General features: G+C 36.0%; 1 pseudogene; it reads right to left on the minus strand.

Moving 5' to 3' along the window:
• Nucleotides 1-279: 279 nt before the first annotated feature.
• LOC110200132 (UAP56-interacting factor pseudogene) lies at nt 280-1,209 on the minus strand (annotated as a pseudogene).
• Nucleotides 1,210-8,817: the final 7,608 nt, after the last annotated feature.

Consider the following 8,817-nt stretch of genomic DNA (forward strand, 5'->3'; position numbering starts at 1 on the left):
TTCTCTTCAAATTAAGTCCATGTATAATTTTCTGTCAAACCAGAAAAGACATCTTTAAGAATAGAGCAGGATTTCCCTGGGCTTTCTCTCAGGGGATTACTTCATACATTAAAAAGCAAAATATTATTCCAATGTAAAAGCAGTAATAGTTATTTAGATTTGTCATTATTGAAACAAAATTTCATAGAATTTCTGGGAAAAACTTGTTTCTGTCAACTCAACTTTTCAAACAAGTAATTGTCACTGAAATGTCCCTTTGAAGGAGGATCTATCCCATAGTCACCAAAGTGGCTTCCTTTTTTTCTGAGTGAGAGCAATTCTCTGTTCCTTCAGGATTCCAAATTCAAAGTTATCCCAGTCTGTTTTCTAACACTGTTTATGTCAAATTGTAAGTAAGGAAACTTCTTTAAGAATCCTCTTCCCTTCAGGGTGATCCCTTTTCATCAGAAATGATGATATAGGGGTTTGAGTTAAATGAAGTCTCTGAGCTACTGAAGGATGAATTGATCCAGGGTTGTCAATGGATACAATCAAAATCCCTCCATTTGTGGTAGAAGTTTGGCATTGATTAGTTCTTTTAGCTGTTGATTTTTCTAATAGTTGTCCTGGGTGCACCCAGGTGTGAACCTTTAGGCCTCTTCTGAAAAGAAAGGTTTTCCGACGTCGTCTTTTTGCTTATTTAATATAGTTCCATTCCTGGTGAAATTGAGTGGAATGTTATTCTTTCTGCTTAACTGGTTAGGCCTCCTGAGAGCTGGAATTGGTTTCCTCTGCATGTCATTTTGCCTCTGAAGATTTGTCTTCCTTTTTAACATTGGATAATTTTGCTGTATGTTCTTTTCACTTAGATATGGTTGGTTGATAGAGCTGACTCCTTTATAATTCCATTTGCTTTCTGAGCTACCAGGCCAGTGATAACTCCATACAGATTTCTTTTTCCAGGGCCCATTCTTCCTCTTTGGCCCAAACCATTTTTACCAAAACTAGTCTGCTGTTGTAGTCCCCATCTGGCTACTCTCATCCTGAATTGGCAGGCATCAATATGTTTGCCTTTAATTCTGGAAAATTCTACTTTTTTTCTTCCTTCTTATTCAATTTTATGATATCATCCATGGACATATCAATCTTCTCAAAGTTTTCATGGCTGCTGGTCTTCAACAGCAGCAGAGTCACCACCATGGCCACCATCCCGATGCTGAACCCCTTCATTGCTGTAAGTGTTTCCACAGGAACTTGCCATTGAGGAATACATACATCTTGACCTGGTCACCTCTCACAAACTGTATTAGGGTACTTTCATAAGAGCTCAGACTAAAATGATCCAGATCTAAAGCAGAACTTCAAAAGAAGTTACCTTCTCATTATGTGATCTGAACACCTCTCTGTTGGTATCCCTTCCCATTACCCCAGTCCATAAAGAAATAGTGCTACTGTACTCATATCTATTCTCCTCCCAAACACAAACACAACTTTATTACCCCTCTTTGGCTTTTTATTTCCTCTGGTGTTCCATGCCTTAAATTTCTTTCTCTTTTTTAAAATTTCTATTCCTTACTACAGGAAGATCTGGTGATTCAGAGACATTGCCTTGTTGACAAAGGTCTATGTGGTCAAAGGTGTTTGTTTGTTTCTTTGTTTGTTTCCCCTACAGTAAAGTATAGCTTTGAGAGCTGAGCTGTAAGGAAAACTCGGAACTGCAGAATCAATGCTTTCAAATTTTGGTGTTGGGGAAGATTTTTGAGAAGTCTTTGGACAACAAAGGGGTTAGTAAGAAAGCAGCTGTTTTAAATAATTCATACTGAACCATTAGTGTCTAGAGGACTCAAAATGCTAAGCAATTTGGAAAACTCTACAGCAGCCACTAGAATGGAAAAGGTCAGTGTATGTCCTAAAGAAGGGTAATCCCAATGTATGTTCAACCTACCAAACAAATGAGTTCATTTTACATGCCACTAAAGTTATGCTTAAAATTTAATAAGGTAGGCTTTAGTAACACGTGAACCAAGAATGACCAGAAGAGCAGGCTAGTTTTTGACAAGGCAGAGCAACTAGAGACCAAACTGTCAACATACATTGGATTACGGAGAGAGCAATGGAGTTCTGGATATATACATATACTTCCATTTCATTGACTACACTAAAGCTTTTGACTGTGTGGTTCACAACAAAATGTATCAAGTCCTCCCCCCAAAAAATTGGATTACCAGATTATCTTATGTGTCTACTAATGGAATTGTACAAGGTTCAAGAAATAACAGTTAGAAACAAATATGGATCAAGAAACAACAGTTATAAACAAATATGAAATAATTGATTGGTTCAAGATTTGGAAAGGATTTTAACAAGGCTGTATATTGTCATCTTATTAATTTAACTTATATCCACTGTATATTACGCAAAATGCCAGGCTGAGTCAAAAACCAAGATTGCTGAGAGAAATATCAACAAACTCAGATAAGCAGATGATACCACTATAATAGCAATAAGTGAAGAAGAATTAAGAAGGTTCTTGGTGAGGACAAAAAATGAGAGTGGATAAGCTGACTTTAAATTTATCATTAAAAAAATTAAGATCATGACATCTGTTCTCATTACTTCCTGGAAAACAGAGGAAGAAGAAATGGAAGCAGTGTCAGATTTCATAATCTTGGGCTCAAAAAACAGTGCAGATGGTGACTGCATCATGAAATTAAAAGACATTCGTTTTTTGGAAGGAAAGGCATGGCAAATCTGGATAGTATATTAAAAACCAGAGACATCACCTTGCTGACAACGACATTTGTGGTCAAAGGTGTTTTTCCCCCCATAGTAAAATATAACTGGAAGAGTTGAACTATAAGGAAACCTTGGCCCTGCAGAATCAGTATTTTCAAATTTTGGTGTTGGGAAGACTTTTGAGAAACCTTTGGACAGAAAAGGGATCAAATCAATCAATGTTTAATAATATAATTGACTATTCATTGAAAGGACAAATACTGAAGCTAAAGCTTAAATAGTTTGGTCACAATGAATTAGACATAGATCATCAGGAAAGACTCTCATGTTGGGAAAAGTTGGAAACAATAGAAGAAGGGGATGACAGAGGATTAAATAGGTAGATATAGTGTCATGGAAACAATAATTGTGAACTTGGGTACCACTTTGGGAAATAGTGGATGATAGAAGGACCTGACATGTTATGATCCACAGAGTCACAAAGTGTGAGATACAGCTGAATGACTGAACAAAAAATGCTATTTAATAAAGAAAACTAATTAATTCCAAAGAGAATAGGTAAAAAGTAAACTTTGATTGACATAAAAATTAAAACAAGTCTTTCAAGCTACATAGGGGAATTAGTTTTTAACATAAGTATTTCTGAGTGCTCTATTCATGATTGGTACTTCAATATTTTAACTCATTACTGATATTCTATATAGTTAGTTTTGGGGTCTCCCCTCAAAATCAATATAATGACACCAAATGCATCCCCAAAGTGAACTCTACTTTGATAAATCAATTCAAAACTAACATCATAAAATTATCAAAATTTTGTTTATTTGAAATAATGGCAGCTGATCATTTAAAAAGTAAAAATCATGACTAAAAGGGAGTAACGGTATATATGTGTGTTTATACATACATATATATACACATGCATATATATATATATATATATACACATACATGTGCATACATATGTATGTGTGTGTGTATATGTATGTATGTATATATATATATATATATATATATATATATACACACACACACACACAAATGAATGAATTTAAGTTACAATGGCAGCACTTGAAATGCCTATTTTTGCTGATGTCTAACTTAAATTGTATAAAGAGTGCAGACAATATTTTTTCTGGCTTTCATATATCACCTTTGAAAATGATTACATTCTTAAGCCATACCCATGTTGACAATCTTTTTAAAGATCAAGTTAGATATCTAGAAAAATATAAATCCCACACAATTTGAACTAGGTGATGATTATATCACAAAATAATTTTTTATGATGAAATAAAATGGGGAGGGGCAGGATTTGAATTTTCTAAAATAAGAAGCTCTATGCTATCAGCTGAATTTATTGAATTAATCATCTAAAGTACTTTTCTTCCCAAAGGATTGAAATTATTATCACAGTGGGTCTTTGTCCTACTTATCTTTTATATTCCCAGAGAGAAAAAGTTGCTATATATAGGAAAGAGATAGAAGGGTGGGAATAGAAATCAAAGGAAACGACCTTAACATTCTGCCATATTGCTCTTTTTCATTAGCCTACTTGAAAAGCAATTCCCCATAGAACTGCCACACTGGTGACTTCTGGAAACAAAATAATTCTTCACACATCCTAGACACTTTCTAATAAGGATCTTTCCTTTGCTTAACTTTAAGGCATATTAAGCCTTTGATTTTTAACCCCTTGATCATAAGAAGTTTAATTTTATGTCTTTCAAGGTATAAATCTTTAATAGAGTATAAATGTAATGTTACTCAGTGGTGAATATTTGAAATACAGTTTTTAAGATAATAAGTCTTGGAAAGATTACCATTTTGATATCAAAGTATTAATTGTTTCTAATGTCTCAACTTTCTGGAGTAATGAGAAGAATCCATGTCTTAGCCTTGAAGACCCATGCCATTAGGAAGATTGTGTGAAGGAGAAAGAGAAAAGCTTTTCTATTCTCTGAAATAAATCAGATGGGATTTTGGAACAAATGCAAAATTGAAACAAATTCTATGTCATTGTTGGCTTCCACTCCCTTGTCAGATTATCTCTATGTATGCTGATCATTTTAGAAGTTGCCTGGTAAGGAGAGTCTATGGATATGCAAGGCAAGTGACCTGCTCAGAGTCTGACATCTAGTATCTATGGCTAAATGTGAACTAAGGTCTTCTTGACTTCAGGCCCTTTATTCTCGCCATTATACAACCTAGCTGCCCCAATATGAAAGAACAACTTAGAGCTATTTCATAGGATTGGATAGTAATATGATTCAAGGTAGACAGATCTTTGCTTCTTGCTTTCCTTTGAAAAAAAAGTATTAAAAATATTGTGAGCTCATGGGGATGGGGAGTTAATAGGCCAAAATGAATTCAATACAATTTTGTTTCTATGGCAAAGATTTATGGAAGAAAGGTTCAAAACTGGAGAATAAATCTGTGTTCTATTTCCCATGCTAGTGTGATTCATCTATAACCTTACATGAAACCTGAAAAAGTGAACAACCATTACAATGTGAAGATTTAGGTAAAAAGCAATGGTGCAATTTTTCCATCTTATTTATAGGCTGAGAGTATGCCAGAGTTGGAAGAGTGGTATAAATTAGTCTATCCATTTCATTTCAAATTTATAGATACTAAGGTTGAGAAAAATAATGTGAATTTTCAAATAAGACTGATCTAGTTTGTGACAGTGACAGGACTAAAATCAAATTTCCTTATTTCTGGTCAAACACACACACATATGCACACATATACATAGTCAGATATTATGATATCACAGAGACAAAGCTGGCATCAGAGTTAAGTAAGCCTAAATTTAAGTCTGATCTCTGGCACATAGTTGTGTGACTCATTTGTATTAGTAGAGGGAGTTTCCTATAATAATCATAGGTACAGCCCTCCCAGACCAAACAAAAAATACACACAGTAGACAGAGAATGCCTTTACTGGATATAGCTGGAAGGGTCATCCAGATACTGCCCACTTTCAAATGTATCTTGGATACAAAATATGTATAGTTAATGAATTTGCCTCAGAATTAAATAAAAGGAGAAAAGGTGAGATTAAATTTAAGAAACTTGTTTATTGCATATATTAATGCCAAAGTTTCTTTCATGAAATATCTTTTAAAAATATTCCTTCAGAGTTTTATAGAGCTTTGAATCATAGAATAATACAATTTACAAAGAAATAAATTGTTAGTTCTCCCAAAGTTTAATGGAATAACATATGATGGCCATGAATAAACTTTATCATTTTCCCAAAGGAGACTTACACAGGAAGAAAGTCATAAAAGATATCTCTTAAAGGTATGACTAGAAAATAAGAGAGGTGGCTCAGATTCTTGTAATCTAGCCGCTGGTCAAATTCTTATAATCTATCTAATAGCTCACTGATATTCAGACTCTTTAAGAGTCTACCCAATATGATAGATGTTCTAATAAACCTTGTTTTTGGCTAAAATATGACTTGGATCACATTCTTCTGGGCAGGACCTGTTTGTTGTGATTTTGGTTTCCCAGGACTCCTGAGCCCCTAAACTGCAACATTTTGGTGACCCCTACAGGGAAACTGCCTAACCCCAAATTCTTCTCCAGCCAAGATTGGAAAGTATATAAGCCTCCTAACTCCCCTCCTTTCTTGCTTTGCAGTTGGGGTCTCTCTGGAGGTGCTTTTGTGGAAGACAGTTATGAGGCTGTCTTGCACTTGGACTGACACTCTCAGGCTCTTGGTCCTTGGCATCTCTGAATCCTCCTTCACGGAGGTTACCGGCAATGTTAGAACAGCTAAAAATATCTTGGCATATTCTGAAAGTTTTGGGGATTGATCATTAAGGAACTTTGAAACACATGTACAACCTGGTCACTCCCTTCCCTTGAGTCAAAAGGGTATCTGTTGATCCTTCTCATAGGAGAAGAGAGTTTCACAATTTACCACTCACCTTTGATTTTGCCCTTCCCCACCTGGGAAAGGAAGGAGTGGGGAGGTGCAGCAGCTACATTATGGGCTCCACTGGTAATGACCTTGGGGCAACCTTTACCTAGAAGCATCACCCAGGTTCAACACATCCTGCTCAAGGTAAAGAAGCTAGCTTCCAAACTTGGGTAAGCATGCTCTTTTAAATTTGTAGTTTTAATTGTTAATGATGAGATGTAAAAGTAATTTGGAAGTGCATTTAACAAAATTGAAGTCATCTGATTGGTAATGGGTTTGTTTCAAGTTTCAAATTGGTGAACTTTCCGTATCAGTTATGTCAAGCAAATTTTTATAATTTTGGTTACTGCTAAACTAACTTAGCTCTTGTTGGTTATTGTTTTAATATGTATACTAGCTAGAAAAGCTAGTTTGGGTTATATATGGCTTGCTGAGAATTTTCAAGTGTATAGAAATCTCTAATAATTGGCTTTTTATACCAGAACAAATTTAAGTTTGAGATGTAAATACTGGAAAAAGTTTTTTTCCTAAGCTGTAATTAGTAAAACTTTCTGTTTCAGGTAAAAGCTCTTAGGATTTTATTTTGAGTTGTCTGATGGATTATTATCCACTGATATTCAATAATCAGCCATCTGAGAGAAATGCCACAAGCCATTCAGAGAAAGTGATACTTGTGGGAAGTCAGCATCGGGAAAACCTAAGAGCACAATTTTAGCTTCAGTTTAAGATGGGATTCTCTTGGTTCAGTTTCCCTATTATGTTCCTTTGAAAGGGAACGCTACCCAGCTAGCTATTCCTGAGTCTGGCTATGAGGTGGATTTCATACTGCATGGTTGGAAAATGGGAATCCAAATAGAGCTAAGGATGTTTTATCCTCTCAAAGTTGGGCCCTAAATCTAGTCCTTGCTTTATATCGGGGCCCTGCAGTCTTTTTCTGTCAGATTTGTGTCTTCCAGACTATAAGCCATTCACCTAGAATTGGTAGCAAACAGCAGGTACCTGCCAATGTCCCCCATGGTTACCTGGATGCATCCAGTGCTTAGTTCCAGTCAACCTCCTCTTTGGAACCCCCTCTAGACAGGGACTGCTCTATGCCCTTTGAGAGCAGGAAACAGTTTCAGAAGACTAAACATTTGCCCCTTACTCCAAAAAAATTTGGTGCCCTTTGTTTGAGAGGCAATGATGAGGATGGGATCTAGACCCCAGAAAAGAAAAATCCTGGCCTTTCCCACATGGCTAAATCTCTGCAGTTTGCCTGAGGCTATAATCCCATCAACTGGCCTTTCATTGTGGCTACACCCAATCTCCCCTCCATTGTCTTACCTTCCTATGGTCCCTGGCAATTCCCCACACTTAGTCCTAGCTAGCTCCATTGTCCATGTCCCAGGAGTTCTTTTCACCCCAGCTTACTGGCCACTCCCATCCAGATCTCCTTAGACCCCTCCTCCAGTCATCCCAAATGACTTGGCCACTTTTAGATCCCTCCCACAGTTTTTCTATATATAGGGTCCACCTTGTCTCCATTAAGATGCTTAGATTCTTATAATCTAACTACAGGTCAGATTCTTATAATCTAGCTAATAGCTCACTACTATTCAGACTCCTTAAGAGTCTGCCCAATATGAAGGATGTTCTAATAAACCTCGTCTTTGGCTGGAAAAAGAAAAAAGAAAATGAGAGGAGTTAGTGATGACTTGTGATTGTATATATGAATATGGTCAAACGACAGTCTGCATATTTTACTAGTGTTTAAACAATGCTAAAGGACATAGAATGAAGACACCCTGGCCAGAATTTATGGGAGTAATATTAAGGAGATCTGCCAGAAGAAAAGATGTGGATAAACTGTTATGCATACCTTTTTTGGTAGACCTAAACATACATCTGTAATTTAGACCTAAGTTCCTTCTCCAACCAAGTCTGTGCATGAGAAAAGCTTTGGGAGGCAAGTAGCCTCTGAGGAAAGAATGATGGGAAAAAAGTATAAACAGCCAAGTGAACCAGGTGTTATGGAAAAATGTTACTGAATAAAGAAAATGCCTCTTTGATGATAATATTTTTTTTAATAATTCCTTTCTGTAATCTATGTTTCAATTTCTCTTTTACATGGTCAGAGGAACTTTTAAGCTTATTCCTCCTCCACTTTCACCTTGTATGACTATAAGAAAA

This window comes from Phascolarctos cinereus, unplaced genomic scaffold (genome assembly GCF_003287225.1).
Source record: "Phascolarctos cinereus isolate Bilbo 61053 unplaced genomic scaffold, phaCin_HiC Scaffold_7;HRSCAF=346, whole genome shotgun sequence".
Lineage (NCBI taxonomy): Eukaryota > Metazoa > Chordata > Mammalia > Diprotodontia > Phascolarctidae > Phascolarctos > Phascolarctos cinereus.